This window comes from Paralichthys olivaceus, chromosome 15 (assembly GCF_024713975.1).
Source record: "Paralichthys olivaceus isolate ysfri-2021 chromosome 15, ASM2471397v2, whole genome shotgun sequence".
Taxonomy (NCBI): Eukaryota; Metazoa; Chordata; class Actinopteri; order Pleuronectiformes; family Paralichthyidae; genus Paralichthys; species Paralichthys olivaceus.
In genome coordinates, this window is record NC_091107.1 from 1,017,501 (window position 1) to 1,041,942 (window position 24,442).

The following is a 24,442-nucleotide window of genomic DNA, read 5'->3' on the forward strand; positions in this document are numbered from 1 at the left end:
TGGACATTTCACTGGATTCATGAAGACAAGAGGTGGACATGCAAGTTTTATATTTTCATGAAGACATTTAGAATTAAAGTCCATCAAACCTTTTGTTCTCTGACACTAACATAAATAATCTAGTTTTAATTTAAACGACTCATGGTTGAGTTTTAGAAGAAAACAGAGTTCCTTTTTCTTGAATTGTTTTTTCATGACGGCCGATGCTGGATATTAAATGTGGCTTAAGTGTGTTCCATTTATGGCAGGGGGCGGTCTGTAACATATGGGATATACAGTGTGTGTGTGTGTGTGTGTGTGTGTGTGTGCTGGTGGTACAGTGCCATATACAGTGTCCAACACTCACACACACACACATATGGGCTTTCTCTAAGTGGCACTCTCCATCTCCGGGCCTTTCACATGTTGAGACACACACACACACACACACACACACACACACACACACACACACACACACACGACCCATGCATGCAACACAGACTCTTTATGGAGACGACGTCAGCGCCATGTAAGGAATGAGGGAAAGCACAGGGGATGTCTCCACTGAATCACACACACATCAACACACACACACACACACACACGCACACACGCACATACACAAGCACACGCATGTGCTAATGCCGCCCTCCTGCTGGCCTCTGTGGAATAGCCATGTCACAATCAAGAGGCTCCCTCGCCCTAATCTGCTTTTTAGGGCCCCGCCACAAACACTCATCTGCATAATCGGGACGACAAGTGTGGAGAGGGTGAAAGAGCAACAGAGGGAGGGGAGGACGGGAAGAGGATGGAAGGATGAGGATGAAAGAAGAGGAGGAGGCGAGCGGGTCGGATGAAGGATGGAGGGAGGTTACCAACGAGGGGGGAAGAAGGAGAGAGGCAGGACAAGTGGTGTGGGGACAGGGAAAAAGAGAAGTGGGGTGAGAGATGACAAGCAGGAGGAGAGGTGAGGGAGGAAAGGAGGGAGGATGGGTGGCCATGATGAAAAAGAGGCCAGATGAAGTTAAGGTGTGTGTGTGTGTGTGTGAGGTGTGTGTCAGATATTGGTTATGACAGTCACACCTGCCGCCCCTCCTCACCCCTCACCTCCTCCTCCTCCCCCTCCCTCTCGACCATCAGGAGTCATTAAGCACCAAATGAAGGGGGGGGGGGGGGGGGCACTTTAAATCTCCTCCTCACCCTCTCCCTCACCCTCACCCTCTCTCTCCTTCTCTTGCTTGTCTGTCGGACGTCCCTTCTTCTTGTCCGTCAGTTCGTTCTGTCACCTCGGTTGTCTTCGAGTCTTTGAAAATATTTTTGGTTTGAAAAGTAAATATCAGATTGAAGAATTTTTTTAATTTATTATAAAAAATAAAAAAAACAGTTTATTTATCTTTTAGTTCTGGATATTTTCCACCCACTCTGCTTCCTACATGAAAACTTATACTTCATCACCACGAGGGGAGACCACGGATTAATTAATGAATTGACACCAAACTTAGAAACATGACGAGGTGAACAAACATCAGTGGGATAAGAACTTTTTTTACTTTGGTCCATGTCCCATCTGTTAACATGGAGGATGCTAGGTGCATGACATACTGCAGCCAGCCACCGGGCGGCTTCTCTCCGTCTCGTCACTATACAGTACTCGTTCTGTCCCACACGCTTCATATCGAAAGAGTTCGGCCTCTACAACACTCAAGTTAAAGGAAAGATGGTGGTTTCAGTTAAATATTGTTAAATATTCCCAGTTGTGTTTTGCTTCTGCTGCATTTCACCAAAACTGTTCTTTTCCTAACTTGAATGAAAAACTTCAAGTTGCCTCGAGCGCTGAAACGTCAATCAGGATTTTAGCATCATGACAAAAAAAAAACGAATTAATCTCCAAAACAAACGTGTATAATGTAATTTAGGTTCATTTGAAGGAGAATCGACATTTTAAAAACAGAATCTTAGAAACTGAATCTGCTGATTCTTTTTAAAAATCACCTCATGAACCACGTTGTCACATGACTGAATTAAAATGTCTGTGAAGTTTCTGAAGTTCTTTGTGAAAATGTTTTTATATAAATGTTTCACCAAATTCAATTTAGAAAAACACCTCAAATCAAACAAAGATGTAAACGTTTCTTTGTTTAAGGTTTTCGTTATAATCAAATCATCAATAATAGTTCTGGTCCAACTTGACTTCATGGATCCGCTTCACTTTCTTCTAAACGTTTCTTATTCTCCGTCTCCCTCTCACATGCAGATGTATTCAAACAGTCTCTCGTTCTCGTTTCTTCCTCGTCCTCCTCTTCTCTTTTGCATACGGTGCGTGTCGCCGGGCGAGTCCAGCAGCCGCGCTGAAGAGAGCCGAACGGAGCTCGGGTTCAGGACCCCAGCCGAGGGCCGCATGCAGAGTGGGGACGACCGGGCTCTTCCAATGGACGCCTAATTGAGGGCCCTTTAAAATTCCCACAGAGGACCAATCATAGTTTTCATGTGGGGCTACGGGGGAGTGAGAGGGGCCAGCGGGGGCCTTTCAAATAGAGGAGAGGGATGAGAAGATGTGGAGGAGCCCGAGACCTTTGGCATAAATCTGCACATGGAGAGATTTGAATGTGGAAATACACCTGTCGTATTCAGCTGAATCACAAACTGCTCGGTCACCTTGAATCCACCTGAAGGACTCGAGTCTCCAGGAAGTGGCAGCTTCTCTTTCGAATAAATCAGTAAAAACTGGGAAACAGTTCAGTGATGTTTGTGGAATGAGTGGACGACAATGAGGCGGAGGGAGGCGGAGGGAGGCGGAGGGAGGAGCGCCCTCAGGCAGGAAGGGATCCGCTGATGGGAAACAGTGAGTTGCTGGTTGGAGGCAGATTTAGGATTAAGATATTCATGCTTCCCAGAGGATGAATAGTTTTGACATGAGGTTGATGTTCTTGGTGTTTCACACACGCTCGACCAATCGTGAGTTTCAATATCATCAATTAACAAATTCAAACCAAACTAACATCAGTGTGACATCTACAACGACAGAAACCATCTTTAACATGTATCTGACGTTTCCCTTTTAGTTTGGCCCATGTCCCATCTGGTAACATGGAGGAGGCAGGGTTTATGCCCCACCAGGGGGCGATCAAGATGACCTGACTTTGTGGTGCTCTCATGTCGTCCATCTTTATTTACAGTCTGGGTGACTCTTATGACCACTTTGGTGAGCCTCTTACTTTGCCTGTAGCGCCACCACCAGGTTGACATGTATTGTCCCATCATGTCACGACCCATCATGCTTTGCGGTAGTATTTATAAACAGGATGAAGAGGAAGATCATAAAATCTTTTCACAAAAAATGGATCCAAATGTTAAGATCAGCGCCACCTTCCTCCTCGTCTTCCTCCTCCTCTGGAAAAAAGTTGCATTAGCGGGTGAGGGCGCAGGCGGGGTGGGTGGATGGGTGAGTTAGCGTGTGCAAGTGTGTGTCTGTTTGCGTGTCCTAGTGTGTGTGTTCCTTGCGAGGACGGGGGGAATAGGGAGAGGGGATGGCGTAGGGAGGGTGTTTCCCCAGCGGGACGCATTAACAAGCCCATCCAGTTAAATGTAGCCCCTGCATTACCTAATGTACCGGCCCTTCTCCAGCAGTGTAGGAGACAGCAGCATCCATTATTGATCAGATGGAGCTTCGCCTCTGAAGCTGGAAGCCTGGTGGAGGGAGAGAGATGGAGATGGAGCGAGAGAGGAGGAGGAGGAGGATGGAGGGGGAGAAAGAGGAGAGAGATTTGTTGTGAGAGGGAGATAAGTTGAAGAGATGATTATTAGGACTTTGCCGTCCTCTCGCTCTGTTTTACCCAATCCCCTCGCTCGCCGTCCTCCTCACTCACGTCTCGCGCTCACTTATACTTTACTTCCTCCCTCCTCCTCCTCCTCTCTCCTCCTCTCTCAGTTCCTCTCCTCTTTCATAGATGATTTGTAAGCATCCATCGCGTCTCTCGTCGACATCATCATCACCACCCACATCGTCCCGGCCATGTTTTTCTTTGTCATCCCTTCATCATCCAATCATTCAGCCGCTCTTCCCTCCATCATCCGTTCCTCTGTCGCTCCCTGGTGAGATTGGCTGAGGGGAGAATTTGAATTTCACAGAAAGTCATTGGAGATTTGTTTTTTTCTTTTGCTTAGCGAGTGGAGAGGGGGGGGGGGATTTGGCTTCTTCTTTTCTCCGTCTCTCTCTCTCTTCATTGTTGGTGCTGCGGTCTCTGGGTTAGTAAGTAGCCATTCAAGCCACGAGCTGAAAATAAGCATCAGCCCAAGATCTCTGGCCTTGCCATCGGCCACTGCATCATTCTGGCTACATTTGAAATATCACTTCTGGCAGTATTTGAATTACTCTCTCTGCTGCACTGATCTCTTTTGCCCTGAAGGCTGCATTAAAGTCGTCTTTTGATTTTTCCTCTCACAGTTTTGTTGTTACCTGCTCAGGAGGAGGCAGAGAGCGGCCGCGCTCGTCTGATAAAATAATCCTCTGATCAGAGTCATCGATGAGCTCAACCTAAACTTCTACATAACTTCTAATGGTGGCTGAGCAGCAGAGTGGCTGGAGATGTTCTCACCTCTAACTACATGTTTCTGCCTCAAGTGCACCGAGTCCATCTGGTGCAGCGGTTGTGGAGCTGCAGCGTTGAAGGGCCTCAAACCTCCCAGATGTTTTTATTCACGACATCTAAAATGTTCTGTGGTGCGCCCTCTAGTGGAGTTTTCCAATAACAAGTGTGGTACACAGCGATGTGAACGATGAACTCAAAATGCATATCGTTGGCAAACACGTGGCTGAAAAACATGTATATCTACGTCTTTACATCCGGGCCACCGCGGCGTGTGACGGCTACACCACGGATCTGCAGCGTGTCTGCTGTGTATCTGCAGCCGAGCTAGTACATGAAGTTTCTGGTATGAAAACAGTATTTCCTCAGGGTATGTACTCAACCAAAAGACAGGACACTAGAGTATGAAGCCATGAATCTTCAGGTCCTGCATTAACAATCAAAGATATTTGTGTTCGTGACATATTCAACAGATACAGACAGTGATTGTCTATGTAGCTGTGAACTTACACTAAGTGCATCAACCCTGAGGGAACAAAACCATTTCAAGCATTTTATTTTGTAAAAGTCTTGTTTTTACTTGTCTGTGGATTATTATCAGTTTTCTTCAGCTGCTGTTTGTGTGTGTGTGTGTGTGAGAACCACAGTCGACCAGGGGTTGGGTGAAGCTAAATTATTGATGGAGTTTCAGAGCAGAATTGTGTGACAGTTAGCTTTAATTTCCCATTTAGCTGGAGTAGGGAGAGAAGGCAGTGCGCTAACTAATCAATACAACACAGTTTAGCGACGCAAGTTAATACTGAGGCAACGACACACAACACTCACACACGAGAGGAGTCATGCTCGTTCACATGAACACACACAGACAAAAACAAGTCACACAAAACATCCTCCTCTGGAAGGCATTATGCATGGAGGTACAGTGCACTACCACACACACACTGAGCAGTGTGTGTACACTGACACACAAAACACTACAAGAGGATTCTTCCATAAACAGTGTTTTCATAACAAGAGAATCTAAAGAAATATATTGTAAAAGTATTTCTACCAAAACTGACGTATTCTTCAACGAGACAGAAAACAATATATTACACTATTGAGGGGAATTTGCCATTTTCGATTGTTGCTGTATAGTGAACTGGTTGTTTCACACTATTCATCGTGAAGAGTAGGGAACAACCGATGGTCCCTAATTGAGCAATATATACCATCATGCATTGCGGCGGAGAGACGAGAGGAGAGAGCGCAACCTGTCGTATGAATGTAAATAAGAGATGAGCATCAGAACGCAAACACGTTTATTTCTACATTTGAAGACGATCAGTCAATGACATTTTTACACAAAAGTAAAATAAAGATTTAAATTTACTGTGTTTTTTTTACCAGCCTGTTGTTTGTCAACACTAAAGAGTGTGTCCGAAAGTTTTCTTTTCTTTTTCTGATGTCACTATACATCGTGTGTGAAGTACGGGTTAGTGAATGAACAGAGCATGGAAACTTTGATCAAGTCACAGTAGAAATAACAACAGGTGTAAATAATTATATGTCTGACTTTTAGGTTCCTGTGAAGCTCAAGAGACGCAGGAAGTAAAATATCAAAGCTCAAACCAGGCAACAAGAAACGATGTTACTCAGAATAACTGAGATTTAATTTACAAGAAACAATCGTGGACAAACTGCGTAAAGCCTCCGAGAACAAACTGGAACCACATGAAGAGCTCAGGTCAAACAGCACGTGAGCACAGACAGAAGAGAAGGAACCAAGGAGCAGCTCCTCCTGGGGTTTTAAACTCCAGCTCCTGATGAGGTGAGTGATCACACCTGAGGAGCAGGGGGGGGGGCGGAGCCTGGAGAAAACAGAGAGCACACATGAACAATGATGGTTGAGTTTAATTTAGAGTAATGTGACACGACTACGTGTTGAAAACATCTTTGTGTACTCTGTAGTTTACAAAGAGCTCCAGACTGTATTTTTTCAAAAGTGTGTTAGATTGTGGAAAGCAGTATAGTTGGAGTAAGATAAGATAAATCTTTATTAGTACCAATTATTTCCAAAGGACATTGTTAAAATAGGAAATAAAGAAATTGATAGAAAAGAAAATATAACAATATATGCAAAGTAAACTGAAAAGGATGAAGGATTGCACAAGATGCAGAAAATGAGTATTGTTCAGTTACATGAAGTTTCAACTCATTGAACACAGCCTTTTTCTTCCAAATTTAATTTCATCGACACAAATAAAATGATGGACAGTAGATTTAACAAATCTTTTAATCATCAACATTAAAGCACAAGAAGGACTTTTACTCATAATTCAGTTTACATGAATTTAAAGTAAAGGATCGTAGCGCCTCTTTCACCTCAGGGTTATTCTCAGTTCATATAACCTGGTTCTTCTTCTCCGATTGTAAAGCGATGTTTTATTTTCTCCTCCACCTCTCGTCTCTCGTCTGTATTGATCTGCACCTGAAGTTGGATGATGATCGGAGCCGCTACGCCTCAAAGAACAATTAATTGTGCATGTGATCGATGTTCATCCAGAAATCAATAGACTCTCTGCTCGTCTCTCTGCCTGTTCCAGAGTATCAGTGTGTTGTGTGTGTGTGCTCATGTCCGTGTGCAAGAGCATGATAGTGTGTGTGTGTGTGTGTGTGTGTGTGTGTGTGTGTGTTACAGCCCTTAATTGACACAGACGATCTCCAGTTGTAAAGTTTATTTTTCAATACATTTTTCAATGTTTTAATGATAAAACTGTTCCACAGACAACATGGTCCAACCAATCCAGGTTCAGGTCATAGGAGGTTGCACCACATAACTGTCGCTTTATCAGATACAACTTTAAAAAAAAGAATCTAAAGCAGCAGCTCTGTTTAACTTCCACCGCCATGAAGATTATCACGTTTAATTGCCAAAGTCCTCTAGAGCAGGGGTTCCCAAACCTTTCCATGCCACGCCCCCAAACAGCATTCGCTTCTGGCCAGACAAACAAGAACGAACTTCTCCTTTACTGTTACGTAATATCCACTGATATACATTTTCTTTTTTGAGAGGGAAAGAGGATTATGAGGGGTAGGGGTATAGGGAGGGGGTGGGGGGGGGGTGAGAGACAGGAGGGAGGTATTAAGGTGGAGAGGTGTAGGGAGCTACTGATGCTTATCTTGAGAAACAAGGAAATAATTTCTTTTTAATCCAACTCCAAAGACTTCTCTTCTTCGTCTCCTTCTTCTTCTTTTTCTCCTCCTCCATTGCTTTCCTCTCCTCCCCCAACTTTATCTGTTGTTTGTTGAGTTCTCTCTTTTGCTCCATGAGTTGCTTCTCCTTCTCCTCCATTTCTTTCCTCTTCTCATCCAACTCTATCTGTTGTGCGTTGAGTTCTTTTTTTTGCTCCATGAGTACCTCCTCCTCCTTCTTGAACATTTCTCTCCTTTCCTCTTCCAGCTCTTTCTTTTGCTCCTCTCGTTGTACCTTACAGTCATTGAGTTGCTTCTCCTCCTCCTCCATTCTTTTCCTCTCCTCATCCAACTCTTTCCGTTGTTTGTTGAGTTCGTTCTTGATCTCACTGAGCTTTTTCTTTTCCTCCTCCATTTCTTTCCTCTCCTCATCCAACTCTTTCCGTTGTTTGTTGAGTTCTTTCTTGATCTCACTGAGCTTTTTCTTTTCCTCCTCCATTTCTTTCCTCTCCTCATCCAACTCTATCTGTTGCTCATCTAGTTGTTTCCTGTGCTCACTGAGTACCTCCTCCTCCTTCTTGAACATTTCTCTCCTTTCCTCTTCCAGCTCTTTCTTTTGCTCCTCTCGTTTTACCTTACAGTCATTGAGTTGCTTCTCCTCCTCCTCCATTTCTTTCCTCTCCTCATCCAACTCTATCTGTTGCTCATCTAGTTGTTTCCTGTGCTCACTGAGTACCTCCTCCTCCTTCTTGAACATTTCTCTCCTTTCCTCTTCCAGCTCTTTCTTTTGCTCCTCTCGTTTTACCTTACAGTCATTGAGTTGCTTCTCCTCCTCCTCCATTTCTTTCCTCTCCTCATCCAACTCTTTTTGTTGTTTGTTGAGTTCTTTCTTGATCTCACTGAGCTTTTTCTTTTCCTCCTCCATTTCTTTCCTCTCCTCATCCAACTCTATCTTTTGCTCATCTAGTCTTTTCCTGTGCTCACTGAGTACCTTCTCCTCCTCCTCCATTTCTCTCCTTTCCTCTTCCAGGTCCTTCTTTTCATCCTCGAGTTGAGAGAGGTTTTCTTCCTCTTTCTTCTGCAGTTCACTTGTGGCCTGCACGAGCCTCTCGGACAGATCCTCCTCCTCCTGCTGCTCCTTTGGGCTCGAGATCTCTGTAATGGAGACCTCCCTGGTCACCAGAAACTGTTCAGGACCATCAGTGTTCTCAGCCTTCAGATGATTGTTCATCTTTCTTCCCTTCTTTCCTTTCCCCTTTGTGGTGATCACACCATCAGAAGTGGACTGCTTCTCCTCGGCCAACCAAAACTGCTCAGGGCCATTTATGCAATCACCCTTCTTCTGACTGATTTCCTGTCCTTCTTTCTCTGCTTCCTGCTTGATCATGTCGTCAGGTGGAGCTTCTGATTCAGGACAATTTGAAGGGTCCTGAAGGAGAGGGGCTCTAAACGCTTTCCTTTTTGGTCGGGTTCCTTTCTTGGGCATGGTGCTGTGAGATGAAGATACCTTGTTATAGCTGATAAAGATCTCTGTTGTAGATTGCAGTGAAGTGATATCACACGATGCGTCTGAACGAACCAAAGGTAATACACAGAGTGACTGAGTTCTCTACCACAGGCTCTAGATAAACAGTAAACCCTGCTTTGAAGTACCAATTGCCTTTAATCTTGAGATGGTGAAACATTTGATGCTGAGATCTCCCTTAATGGGCACGCCTTTGATCGCCCAATATTCTTAGATTCAAGATTCTAAAGATTCTAGGCACTAAGCAGTTGTTCTCAATATGTTTCACTGTTATGTGACCTATGTAAGGGGGTTATGGGCGGAGGTGGACTTATGCGCAATGTGTTTTTGAAAGCACCTCAAGTTTCAGACGAAAGCAGTTCAATGTGCTAAAGGGATCGTTGGGTATTGACGGAGGTATGAAGTCATTCTGTTTTCTTAATAAATCTAATACTTAACTGCCACTGTGTACTTTAACATCGTTGTGGAAAATCATGCGAGGAGCCTGCCTTCTTCTGGTGAGGCATGGCTGGGATTCGCCAGCCAGGGGTTCGTGATTGGCTGTGGCTTAATGGCTGTTTAATCCGCCAGGGGCTGTCAGTCTACGTGGGGCCGGCTTGGTTTGCTGAGTAAATGTCGGGGATTATGAATAAAGCCTATACACGGTCATTACTGCTCCATTTTCAAGTTTCTGATCAAGAAATACAAAAGACGACAATGTCAGAAAAAAACGAATCATTCCTTAAAATCCAAAGACAGAAAACCCTGGTCATAATGTGTAAGAGCCAGAAGTGTCCTGTTACAACATGAGGCCGATGTGCATTTTGTCCATTTTGTCTCAGTTACCTTTACACTTTCTGCACAATCACCCACAAACATACAGTTCGGCCGCATCCTGTCGTACGAAATGTCAAGTTCGTTGAACGATCAAGTCCAGTGCAGAAAGTAAAACTACAGGTGGGTCAGTTAGTTTTAAAGGATCATGAGGTGCTTATTTATATTTTAAAGAGACTTTTTAAAAGTTGATCTGCAGCCAAATCAGGAAATGCTCCTCTGGGTCAAATCAGAGTCGTGACAGAATTAAAGTTCCAGTTTATATAGAAATACACAGAGAAACGTTCAGAGACTCCAGCACCGATCTGTGTGTGTGTGGGTGCATGTGTTACAGCCCTTAATTGACACAGACGATCTCCAGTTGTAAAGTTTATTTTTCAATACATTTTTCAATGTTTTAATGATAAAACTGTTCCACAGACAACGTGGTCCCACCAATCCAGGTTCAGGTCATAGGAGGTTGCACCACATAACTGTCGCTTTATCAGATACAACTTTAAAAAAAGAATCTAAAGCAGCAGCTCTGTTTAACTTCCACCGCCATGAAGATTATCACGTTTAATTGCCAAAGTCCTCTAGAGCAGGGGTTCCCAAACCTTTCCATGCCACGCCCCCAAACAGCATTCGCTTCTGGCCGGACGAACAAAAACGAACTTCTCCTTTACTGTTACGTAATATCCACTGATATACATTTTCTTTTTTGAGAGGGAAAGAGGATTATGAGGGGTAGGGGTGTAGGGAGGGGGGGGGGGGGGGGGGGGTGATAAAGGGAAGGTGAGAGGGGAGAGGGTGAGAGACAGGAGGGAGGTATTAAGGTGGAGAGGTGTAGGGAGCTACTGATGCTTATCTTGAGAAACAAGGAAATAATTTCTTTTTAATCCAACTCCAAAGACTTCTCTTCTTCGTCTCCTTCTTCTTCTTTTTCTCCTCCTCCATTTCTTTCCTCTCCTCATCCAACTCTATCTGTTGTTTGTTGAGTTCTCTCTTTTGCTCCATGAGTTGCTTCTCCTCCTCCTCCATTTCTTTCCTCTTCTCATCCAACTCTATCTGTTGTGCGTTGAGTTCTTTCTTTTGCTCATTGAGTACCTCCTCCTCCTTCTTGAACATTTCTCTCCTTTCCTCTTCCAGCTCTTTCTTTTGCTCCTCTCGTTGTACCTTACAGTCATTGAGTTGCTTCTCCTCCTCCTCCATTCTTTTCCTCTCCTCATCCAACTCTTTCCGTTGTTTGTTGAGTTCGTTCTTGATCTCACTCAGCTTTTTCTTTTCCTCCTCCATTTCTTTCCTCTCCTCATCCAACTCTTTCCGTTGTTTGTTGAGTTCTTTCTTGATCTCACTGAGCTTTTTCTTTTCCTCCTCCATTTCTTTCCTCTCCTCATCCAACTCTTTCCGTTGTTTGTTGAGTTCTTTCTTGATCTCACTGAGCTTTTTCTTTTCCTCCTCCATTTCTTTCCTCTCCTCATCCAACTCTATCTTTTGCTCATCTAGTCTTTTCCTGTGCTCACTGAGTACCTTCTCCTCCTCCTCCATTTCTCTCCTTTCCTCTTCCAGGTCCTTCTTTTCATCCTCGAGTTGAGAGAGGTTTTCTTCCTCTTTCTTCTGCAGTTCACTTGTGGCCTGCACGAGCCTCTCGGACAGATCCTCCTCCTCCTGCTGCTCCTTTGGGCTCGAGATCTCTGTAATGGAGACCTCCCTGGTCACCAGAAACTGTTCAGGACCATCAGTGTTCTCAGCCTTCAGATGATTGTTCATCTTTCTTCCCTTCTTTCCTTTCCCCTTTGTGGTGATCACACCATCAGAAGTGGACTGCTTCTCCTCGGCCAACCAAAACTGCTCAGGGCCATTTATGCAATCACCCTTCTTCTGACTGATTTCCTGTCCTTCTTTCTCTGCTTCCTGCTTGATCACGTCGTCAGGTGGAGCTTCTGATTCAGGACAATTTGAAGGGTCCTGAAGGAGAGGGGCTCTAAACGCTTTCCTTTTGGGTCGGGTTCCTTTCTTGGGCATGGTGCTATGAGATGAAGATACCTTGTTATAGCTGATAAAGATCTCTGTTGTAGATTGCAGTGAAGTGATATCACACGATGCGTCTGAACGAACCAAAGGTAATACACAGAGTGACTGAGTTCTCTACCACAGGCTCTAGATAAACAGTAAACCCTGCTTTGAAGTACCAATTGCCTTTAATCTTGAGATGGTGAAACATCTGATGCTGAGATCTCCCTTAATGGGCACGCCTTTGATCACCCAATATTCTTAGATTCAAGATTCTAAAGATTCTAGGCACTAAGCAGTTGTTCTCAATATGTTTCACTGTTATGTGAACTATGTAAGGGGGTTATGGGCGGAGGCGGACTTATGCGCAATGTGTTTTTGAAAGCACCTCAAGTTTCAGACGAAGGCAGTTCAATGTGCTATAGGGATCGTTGGGTATTGACGGAGGTCTGAACTCATTCTGTTTTCTTAATAAATCTAATACTTAACTGCCACTTTGTACTTTAACATCGCTGTGGAAAATCATGCGAGGAGCCTGCCTTCTTCTGGTGAGGCATGGCTGGGATTCGCCAGCCAGGGGTTCGTGATTGGCTGTGGCTTAATGGCTGTTTAATCCGCCAGGGGCTGTCAGTCTACGTGGGGCCGGCTTGGTTTGCTGAGTAAATGTCAGGGATTATGAATAAACCCTATACACGGTCATTACTGCTCCATTTTCAAGTTTCTGATCAAGAAATACAAAAGACGACAATGTCAGAAAAAAACGAATCATTCCTTAAAATCCAAAGACAGAAAACCCTGGTCATAATGTATAAGAGCCAGAAGTGTCCTGTTACAACATGAGGCCGATGTGCATTTTGTCCATTTTGTCTCAGTTACCTTTACACTTTCTGCACAATCACCCACAAACATACAGTTCGGCCGCATCCTGTCGTACGAAATGCCAAGTTCGTTGAACGATCAAGTCCAGTGCAGAAAGTAAAACTACAGGTGGGTCAGTTAGTTTTAAAGGATCATGAGGTGCTTATTTATATTTTAAAGAGACTTTTTAAAAGTTGATCTGCAGCCAAATCAGGAAATGCTCCTCTGGGTCAAATCAGAGTCGGGACAGAATTAAAGTTCCAGTTTATATAGAAATACACAGAGAAACGTTCAGAGACTCCAGCACCGATCTGCTGTCGGCTCTTCTTCAGGATGTAAAATCAATGACTCGTCCTCGTGGATGATTCAGTTTGAGGAACCACAGTGAAACCTTGGATCTTTGTTTTCTCCAACTAATCTTCATTTGCTATTGTGATGGATGAGGCTTGTGTGTCTGTTGTGTAACACCGTGGGTAAAGAAACGTACGCGTGTGATATATGGTGCAGAGTCTCTGACAGTAGATGTAGAGGTTAGAGGAGGTTTAGTTGTGCAGACTATCTCAGCACCAGATGAACGTTACTTATATTTTGCACCTGTCACATAACTGCTGCTTCCTCCCGAAGGAGACGGAGCGGTTTGAAGTCGGTACAGGAAACAGAAATCAGTAGCAGAGGGAAACGAGGAGCTGAGGGGCAGCAGAAGGGTGAAGCCACCCGGCTGAGTGGCCTCATAAAAAACTAAACAGGAAACCAGCACCCAGGACGAGGTGCTTCCCCCCTCCTGCCACCCAGCAGCACCATGGGGGGGGGGGGGGCATAAAGAACAGAGGTGCCTTCTTCACCTGCCCCCCCCCCCGAACCTCTACTGACCCCCCCACCCCCTCCTCAGGTCAAAGTCAGACAGAGAGGATGGATGGGAGGATAAATTTTTGATTTGGGAAGTGGAGAAATGATAAAAAATAGATAATAAAAACGCATGATAGCACAACAGAGTGTTACTTTGAAACTGAGCACGACTGACGACGTAAGATCACAAGATTTACAACGGTTTATACTTTATTATACTTTATATATAATATATATATATATTATACTATACTATCAACACTTTCATTTAGGATGTTGGTATCTACAAATAATAACATAATCTTCTCTCACTGCTAATACAAATTTTAATTCACAAGAGATCCATCTTTCTCCTTCTACTTCTCATTCATAGTTTGAGTGTGTTTATCACAAAGTCACACGTGGCGGCCTGAGCCAAAGCATTCTGGGTAATAACATACCGATAACAAAGTCGGATTTGAGTAATCTGCAGAAGAGCAGAAAAAACAACACTTTGGTGTAAAAGATATAAAAATCTGAATGTTGTAATTAGAGGAGCTGATAAAAGACACTTTTCTCTTTGGGGACATTGTGAGAAACGCCCAGTGCATGCTGGGAGATGTCCATGTCGAGACACGGAGGAGTGAAATATTCATGAGTCGTAACGTTTTTTGCAGTGAGTGAAGGTTTTTTTTTCTTTTATCCATCATCCTGCTCGTGGCGTCAGCAGGTGTGTTGGCACCTCCTGAAAAACACACGATGACTACACACCAACACACACTCCTGATGGTCCAGACAGGGTTGTGTGTGTGTGTGTGTGTGTGTGTGTGTGTGTGGAGGCCATTTGCAGGTAGGGGAACAAACACGTTGTGGCACTCAGACGCATCCTGTGGATGTGCGAGGTGCGTGATGCACCCTGAGCTGGCAGCTGAGGCGTTGAATGAGACGTGTAAAGCTTCAGTGTGTCGTTGGTTAATGTTCAAAGTAAAGTCACTCTCCCATTTTAGGATGAGTCACATCCATCTCTGCTGCATCACTTCCCCCTCAGACACATGACGGAGGCAGCTGCTGACACATGAACACGACGGCACAGACATTTTGTTTAGAATCTTTTTAAAGTCCTGAGTTGTGCAGGTCAGTCTTTTATTACTGTAACTTGAAATCATCCTTATATCAAAGTCTCGCAGGTTTTTGGGCCTCACACGCCCACCTACACCTGTCACCGGCACCCATTGGACGGTACTAGCTGTCAATCACACTGTGGTATCCACGCCACCGATGCATACGGTGCTTTATTTACAAAATGAGCATCAGCTCTATCGAAGAAGACTTGAAATTAAGATTTAGAGACATAAACTCCTTCGGAAAATGTTCACTGACGTTATAAACGAGGCGAGAAGAAGATGTGGACGTGTGGGCCGCGAACGAGGGAGGGGAAAAAAGGGGGAGATATAAATGGGAGCAGCGGTGAGTTGGCTGAGAAATGAGGCTGACGTTTGAGAGAAAGACCAAAGATCCAGAAAAGAGAAAGAAATGTTGTGGAGAGAGACAAAGAGAATGAGCGAGGGAAAGAAGGAGGACAAGGCCCACCACACTCAGCTACAGGAAAGACTGCAATTAATAATTTACATCATCTGTCACTGTGCGCTCCAGTGGACCACTCAACAAACAGCAGCCGTAATTTAAGGCAAAAACACACACTCACACACACATGCAAGTGCTGCACACACACTAGGAATAAAATGCATGCGTGCAAGGAGCTGCATTAACACACACATGCACAGACGTGGTCGCATGCAAGTGGCCGCACACACACACACACACATGCGCGCGCTCACATGCAACACTACAACTCACCGTCACAGCCCCCTGCCCGACTTCCTGCTAAAAGCACAGCAGCAGAGATCAAATGGCGGCAGCGCGGGCCGCTCCTCTCTTTTATATCTGTTGTTTCTCAGACCTCTGCCTCTCCGAGCCCGCTCGCTCCAGGAAGTGTGCCGCTCACAGTCCCGCTTTTTGTCTGCGCCGCGGCCATGTTAAATTCATGCCGTGTATGTCACCGCTAGCCAGCGCCCGACTGTAAATATTTGATACGTTACCCATAGTGATTCCCCGACCCAAAGCTGGAGCAGCCATGTTACATTTACAGCGTTTGTTTTTGGAGTGTAGAAATCCAGCGAATGCCCGCGTGGAAACTCTTAAATGATCCGATGTCGCAGTCGTCTGCTGCAGCGGAGGGTGACTTCAACATTCATCTCTTTCAGTAACTTAAATTTGGCTTTTGGAGGAAGCTGAGTTATAGATGATTCATTTTGAACTTCACGTCAGGATTTCCATGAACCGCTCGTTTTATAAACGCTGGACATTTTGAATTTGAGATCATCTTTCATGATCTGCTCCTGTTCAGGACGTTTTGTGGAGCTGAATGAAATCGATTTGTTTTCATCATTTCCTGTTCTAAGTTACTTCCTGACTTGTTCCTGTTTCCTGCTCCTGGGACACTCCCCTCCACTTCTGCTCAATCATTACTTAATTCATTCTCGTTGTTTGATGCTTTTTCCAGAGCAGCTGGAAATTGAATTTGTAGAAGAAATTTCACAATTTAAAAGTAATTTCACTGAAAACATTTTTGTTCATGGCTGAAAAAAACTCATATTTAAGATTTGTCTGAACAAACTGAAACCAGCAGGACGTCACACTGACTGAAGTTTATCATGACTCATCATTTTTCCTGCTCTTTGACTCATGCTAACACGAGAAGTACACAAGCATTAACCTCAGCGGTGGTGTGAGGGTGACGGTTGTTTGGTGTCCTGACAGCAGATGATCATTTCAATAAAATATGAAGAAACTGAGACATCTGTCCAAATGATTTTTATTATTAACTACATGTGAAATAAAACAGGAGAAATATTTTACACACTTTTAAAATATTCATGCCGCCCTGTTCTTTCCAGAAACTTCCCCTCAGCCATGACGACATCAGACTCCTTCATGGCAATGACACACGAGTGTGACGTCATGTGAGCTGAACAGCAGCAGGACGGGTCAGAGGCTGAGGAGTGACATCACCGGTGGAGTCATATTCTAAATAGTTGATGAACGGTCGAGTGGAACGAGTCAAACTGTCGAGTGGTTTGTCAGAGAAAGAGAAACCTGCTCCTCCGTTTCACTCGGGATCACAGCACCTCATGTCTGTCTCACTTAAAAGTAGAAATTAAACTCCGTTAAACCCAACGTAGGTTTATAAAGGTTATCATATATTAACAGCACTGACCTAAGACATCAATATACAAAATAATACAGCAATATAATATTGTTAATCAAAAATAAGATAAAACTTGGCTTTAAGTAAAAAGGGCTCTGGAATTTAAATATATGAGATACAATGAGATGTTTAAAGCTAATCTTGCATAAAAATGTGTGTATATTTAAATACTAAAGCAAAAGCAGAACTAAAGATCGCAGACACTTTCTTTAAGGTTCAACTCACAAACACCAGCAGTCACACTGACTGTTCGCTCCCTGACTGACGACACTTGAAGGCCACACCGTCCTTCGTTCACGACTCATCAGAATATTCACAAGTTTAGATACAAATCTGAATTTTGAGAAGACGAACGCTCACACATCAAGACAAGGTCAGTGACACACACACAAACTCTGAATGGAAAACATTTCAATTTCACACTTCATCTGTCAGAAAATGTCCGTCGCCTTCTCCGCACACACACACACACACACACACACACACACACACACACACACACACACGGGATGTGAGGTGTTGTCAGTCACTCACCGTTGCTCTTCAGATTACTGGAAGTACAATCGAATGGCTGATATAACACCTGAGCCAAAACTTTGCTTTCGCGTTCAGAAGATTGGAGGAAATCCACATTTGGAAACGTGATCTAAGAGGTTGTAGTTATTCTGGTTTCTCTCGGCTGACGGTGAACACACCGGTGGAATCAGCTTCAATCTCTGAGCACAAAGACACACGGGACAGACCCTGCTCATATTCAGAGGTTTGATGTTCATACAACACATCACCGTCCTCACACTGTTCTTTGCTGCAGCTCCTCTTTTCAGCCACTGTCTCAGAAGGAACAGGAAACAGGAACTTTATTGAATAAACACTTCAGGAGAGAGACTGAAAAATCCTCCATCTTTTAATCTGCAAAGTTATTTCCAACTGATAAAAAGAAAACAACAGGAGGATATTCTATACAGCAGATTCTACATTAAGAGAGAAGCCTTTAATCCGATGTCTTTGCTCCGCGGACGTTCATGAATTGTGTCTTTGACCTCGGGCGATGAAAGGCTTTGGCTGCGGCGCCGTGGCGTATGACGGCTCGCACGCTGAGAGGCCGCGCTGATGTTTAATTCGTCTCATCTCGTGATCCTGGATGAATTCGAACAGAGGAGCAGAGAGGTGCAGAGGGTTAGTGAGGATGACGGCTTCATGGAAGACCCTCAGGTCGTCTTAACGTCCAATCAGCTGCGTCACAGACTCAACTTCCTCTCGTCCATTCAACTGTAGAGGAAACCGTCTGTTCTCTGTGTTTTCTAACACTTCTGTCTAGAAGTATCTCAGAGTTCTTCAGACCACATGCTTCTTTATGTTGCTCCTTTTCTTATCACACATCTTTTATGCTCATTCCTTTAGACCAACACTTTGATGAGCCGGGGATCGAACCAACGACTTTCTGCTTAGTAGAAGCCAGGGTGACGCCAGTAACCTGGAGAACCATCTACAACCACAGGTGAGTCAATGGTGTGTGTGTGTGTGTGTGTGTGTGTGTGTGTGTGTGTGTGTGTGTTTCCAGGTATACCTCATGTTTACATCATCACATTAACGGGACTCGTCTTCCTTATAAGGACAAAAAGCAGGTCCACGTAATGTAAATAATTCAAATTCAAAGTGAAGACGTGTTCTGAGGTCACAGTGAGGTCACAGTGAGGTCACAGTGAGGTAACGTTAGACTAAACTGAGGGTTAGGTTTAAGTTAGCTGAAGGTTGTATTATTAATCATTGTGATCTAGATCGACGGCAGACACCATGTTCTATTAGAAACAGGTTTTTTAATAAAACAGAACGGCACGTCTGAAAATTGTGGTTTAACAGAAACAACACAAGTTTTAATTGTTGGAAGTTTGGAGTTTAATTTGTCTGTTATGTTCTGAACCTGAGGGACCAATGAACAGAGGCCATTGTTCCTTCTGGGTCGAACAATCACAAATGAACATCACAGTCACTCCTTTATTTGAAATTCAGTGTGTTCTGGAGTCAAACTGTGTCAGCGTCCTGCTACTTGTGACCTGTAAAAGTCCACATCACACATGAGTACACACACATCATAACCCCCAACACGTCCAGTCTTTAAATACACAAACCACTCTAACACATTTACTGTGTAAGCCCCCCCCCCCCCAGACTGTATGTCCTGTTGCTGGTCGGACCTCCAGGCCTCATCAATATTGTAAACTGGTACTTAACGGACAAAAGACGGCAAAGACCGGAGCAGAGGACACCTGGGGCAGAGCACGAGGCGGCAGGGAGAAGGTGGCAAAGATCTGGTGTGTGTGAGAGTGTGTGTTTACTATCAGACTGTGCATGTGTGTGTGTGTGTGTGTGTGAAGATAAGTAGGTCTGCAGAAGACCACTTGCAATAACTTAGAGCTACAGTGAAGAGAAGAGTGAAATGTGCATTATGTTGTTATTCATCTGAGATTCGATCGGGTGCTGATCACTTCTCTGGATGCTCTGGAATCGAGGAGAAATGGCATCAGAGTGAGTAGAGCGGAAAATCCACAGTTCATCGTTTCACTCCACTTGAACGTACCAGAGTTTCTCTTCACTTGGAATAAGTCCGAGTCTCTAGAGTCAGTTTGGCTTTGACGTACGTCAGGTTTCCTCTGAACAAGCTGCTCAGCTGCTGCGGTCACACAGAGCAGCTCTGAAGTGAGACGTGTGACAGAGCGAATACGAAGAGGCTGCGGCCGAAGCCCGCACGTTTCTGAAACAGGGACGAAGGGACGAGGCCTCGCTGATTGACAGACGGTCAAAGACGTGAGAGGATGTGTTTACTTCTCCTCCTAAACTCTGCCACTCAGCCCGTGTGTCCGCGGCATCGGCTCAGTTAACAAAATCAATAAGGCTGCGTGTGTGTGAACGTGTCGTGAGGAGTGTATGAGTGTGTGTGAGGGGGAGGACGGGGAGCTGAGTGTGTCTGTGTGTGTGTGTGTGCAGGTAAGAGACTTGTTCCCAAGGCGGGACGTCCCTCTCCCTCACATCAATTATTGAGGCGTCAGGACACACTGAGAGCTCCGGGGGGGGTCACAGGTCAGGAGACCAGGGCTCCGACGGGCTTTCAGGGGCCTCATTGTCCTCACACACACACACACACACACACACACCTTCTGGAAGAGGCTCAACACACAGTACACTCTGGAGGTCAAATGATAGAGAGTCTTTTAAGACCAGGAGACATCCTCCACCTTCAGTGTCTTCAGACTGAAATATGAAGACGATCACCGGGAAATAGACAAACATCTAAATCTGCATGAGAGCAGCCTCTGACAGGACGCGGCCTGAGACACACGTCTGATGTGGAGCAGCGATGCTACATGTGGCTGCTAACCTGCCATTAGACCGAGCAGTGTGAAACAGACGGAGAGAAAAAAAGTATGGTCTCCGTTGTTGTTGTTGAAAATCTCTGGAACACGTTTGTAAAAATCTCAGTTTTAGTAACTGAAATGTTTGCATGTGGACGAGAGGCTGAAAATATCTGCCGTGTCCTCGTCCGTGTCTGTCTCTCACTTGACCAACAGCCGATGGGACACATCATCTGAAGAGTCTTACATTAGTTCTTTCTACAGGAAGATGAAAGAGGTCGTTCGCCGTCTGATCGGCTCAAACTTCTTCCCCCGATGTGATTCCTCGTCCTCCGAGGCCTCTGGGCTGAAACTTCCCTCCCTGCTCAGAAATAACCGGTGGATCAGAAACCTGCAGCGTCAGCTGCATCATGTGTTCACCAGGAAGAACATTCTGTGAAACCTCACCCGTCCCTCCTCACATCATTTATTCTGTCAGCAGAGCGGCGAGTGTTGGGCTCGGAGAAGGTCTGAGGAGTTTACACCCTGAGAAGAGATCATTCGCCTCCCCCCTCACCCGCCCTCCTCACCTCTGTCCCCCTCCTCACCCCCCATAAGACTCTGACATGCTTTAAGGGAGTTTATCCACCACGAGACTCCCGTCTTCATCATGTCTTTACCTCAACTCCTCTTCATTTTCAGGAGGCTATTCTGGACCAAGACCACCGAGATACCCCCTCACCTCCCACTTCTCTCACCCGCACTTTTTAACCACCACCCCCCCCTCCACCTCCGCTGGCTACATTAAAGCCAGGGATGGCTGATGCGTGTAGCGTTAAAGGGGCAGGCGGCCCGGCAGCGCCTGCCTGTGTCTGGGCCGGGGCCCGGCTCATGAAATATTGACGGACGAGTGTCCCTTCCAGGAGCTGGCTCACTTGGTCTTGGGAGGGGGGAGGAGGGGGGAGGCGGAGGACGAGGGCCACATTAATATTTCAGACTGCAATCTCCTGCTTGACAAACTCTCCCACGTGATTGGATAAAAAGCTGCTTGCATTGCCAAGCAAGCATCAGCCCCACTCCCCCCTCCCGCCTCACATCATTTCTTCCTCCCCCTTTCCACTCTCTCTCTCTCTCTCTCTGTCTATGTTTCTTTCCTTCTTTCTCTCTGTTTGCTGTCTCACCCTCTTTTTTTTAACCAGATTTGATTCCTGACTCTGGGCGCTTGGTGTTTGGTTGTGGTGTGCAGATGCCGAGGGATGGTGCGGCGGTGGCGGCGGGGTGAGGGTGAGCGGGAGTGGGGCGGAGTGGTGAGGGGGTAATTAATTACGGCCAGTGATTTTGGCCAGCGCTGTAGTCGCGGGCCCCCGCTCTCGGCTGGTCGAGGCCTCCAGGGGTCCTGCCGGTGGGTCCCGCCAAATGAAGTGGCATCCATTTTTTATGAAGAGCAGGTTATCCTATTTAGTCAGATTAAAACAGGCGAGGTGGAGGAGGAGGAGGAGGAGGAGGAGGAGGAGGAGGAAGAGGAGGAGAAGAGGGGACAGATCGAGGGAGATCCAGAAAAAAATACACCTCCCTCCTTCCCTTCCATTTACCCCTCCTTACCTCCTCCTCCTCCTCCTTCGCTTTACTTTACTCTTAAGCTTCGCTCAAAAACAACCTTCCCCACCCTCTCTCCTCCATCTCACCCCCCCACCCATCCACCCACCCATTAACCTGGTTCTGGGTGCAGAGTGCTTTTCTGACCAGGTGTGGCACAACCCTCAGTCTCTCCTTTCTCCATCTTTTCACTTTCATCGCTCTCCTCCGCCGCTCCATGTCCTCTCTTCCTGTTTTCCTGTCTTTCCTTTTTAACTTCTCGGTGTTATTTCCGTCCGTTTCGCTTCTGATTTGATCTTTAACTTCGCTGACGTGGAGGTTTTCTGATTGATTCCTTATTGGTGTTGAAGTTGAACTCTTTGACACCATTCTCAGGTGTTTGAGTAAAATTGTTGTTCTGTTACTAGTTTTTTACACAAATCTCGACGAGTGGGAAACATTCATGTGAATAAAAATCTGCAGCTGAGAAAATTAAATTCTGCTGTAAATAATTTATTGACAAGAACCGACGCTGCCACCACTTCCACACTGGAAGGCTCGTATACGCTTTATAACTGAGACATGATATTTTCAGTCTTCCTCTGCTGTCATCTTTAATTATTGTGTTATTATTTGATTTTATTCAGTGTGTTTGCTCTGTATCAGCAGCATTATCCTTCCTTTAAGAGCAGGGTGGTGTGTATTAACATTTATAAAAGCATACACAGCATGCAAATTTAATACTTACACATATATGAACCTCCTGCTTCTCTTCATCTGTCCGCTAATCCGCCAGCTTCTCTTATGAAATTATGTTCACGCTGCAGATAGAGCGATGTTGAGGGAGGCTGGATAAATACTTAAAGGCCGGCTGCCTGGATAACTTACCCTCCTCTGGGCGGTGGAGGTGTGAGCGAGATACATAATATAAGAATAAAGATATACGACTCCATCACGACCAGGAAACACCCACACCGAGCCCCTGGTGGCCAGTTGGGGAGTGAGGAAACCACCCCAAAAGCTTAAAAGCTGGATGAATTAATAAAGCGCGCCCCGTCGTTTCCTGAAACATTTAAGTGATGAGCAGCGAAGAGCGAGAGGCGAGAGCGAAACTGAAATGTGACGCATGGAATCTCCACAGAAATCAACAGAAGAACCAACAACTCAATCGACCTCACTGGAATCCAAACGTTTACTGTGACTGGAAGACTTTAAATGTGTTAATGGTTTAATTCACAGTTAGTGACACAAAGTAAGGTGAAAATGACTTAATCTGCCTTTATAACAGGGTGACCTACAAGGACAGAGACGTTTTATTTTGGAGGAGACATGGTATTGTGTGTGTGTTGAGAAGAATTGATTTTTACTTCACCCTCATGTTTCTCAGCTCATCCCTCATCTCTAAAACTTCTCATTTCTGTAGCTTTTTCTACTTCTGTTATTTTCTTCATCTTGTCTTCATTCCCTCAGCCCCACTTCACCCCGTCCATCTCCTCCTCCGCCTCCACCTCCTCTTCTTCTACCTGTCTGCCGCACCGCTGTGGGAGGTTACTGTTAAATGATGCAGGAGGCGGCAGACAGAACTGTAACATGGCAGAGCCAATGGCACGTGAAAACCAGCATGGCCAGCATGAAACATCCTCCTGGGGTTACAGGTGGAGGAGAAGAGCAGGGAGCCGGGGCAGGTGAAAGCCGAGAGAGGAGGAGGAGGTGAAGAAGGAGGCGTGAGAGATGAGAGCGAGAAGGAAAGAGGAAGAGAGATGGAGGAGGCTCTGGAGGAAACGCTGCACTACAACGCTCAAGGCAAAGGTCACATGGACGACGAATGTAGCTACGCCAGCTATCTGCTTTAATAATGAAACGATAAAACAGGTAAAGTCGTGGATAACATGTTTCTTCAGTTTCAGTTTATTTATCACATTACCAGGAGGACAAACGACAGATCGTGATTCTAACTCATGAACTGAAAGTGCAACGATCCATAAAGTTTGAATATCGAGGTTATAATGACGTCATCACTCAGAGGGAGGTAACGACCAGCGTTACTGAACAGATGTTTAACTACACAGGAAGACGACCGACGCCTCCGTCGCTCCGACTCCTTCAACCGCTGAGCAAAGCAGAGTCCACACTAACACTCTCTCCCCCAGCAGAGCATCCTGGGTAACAGAAATCATGGCTCTCCGTTAGTGCTCCGAGTTCAGCCATGCAGGTGATGTGAGAAAGTAACACACACACACACACACACACACACACGGAGTCACACACGCCAGTGAATATCCTAACGGCCGTGTTTTAAAGGACAAGGCCGGTGGGACAGTCAGTGAGCAAGAATCAATGAGAAGGTTGGAACTCCCTGTGTGTCCGTGAGACTGAGAGCTACGAGCTACATGCACAATGTGTGTGTGTGTGTGTGTGTGTGTGTGTGTGTCCTTTTTCTTTTGTAACCTGCATGTTTGTTGGAGGATTTTTCAGTTTTTGTTTTTTCAGTGCAATAGTCTTTGAATCCATCTGA

General features: G+C 45.3%; 1 long non-coding RNA gene across 1 annotated transcript; it reads right to left on the reverse strand.

The window, feature by feature from the left end:
• Window positions 1–5,042: 5,042 nt before the first annotated feature.
• LOC138404856 (uncharacterized) lies at window positions 5,043–22,935 on the reverse strand. The gene is made up of 3 exons (XR_011238618.1): window positions 22,676–22,935; window positions 15,613–18,160; window positions 5,043–6,418 (listed from the first exon to the last, which is right to left on the reverse strand). It is a non-coding gene; the product is annotated as an uncharacterized lncRNA (long non-coding RNA).
• Window positions 22,936–24,442: the final 1,507 nt, after the last annotated feature.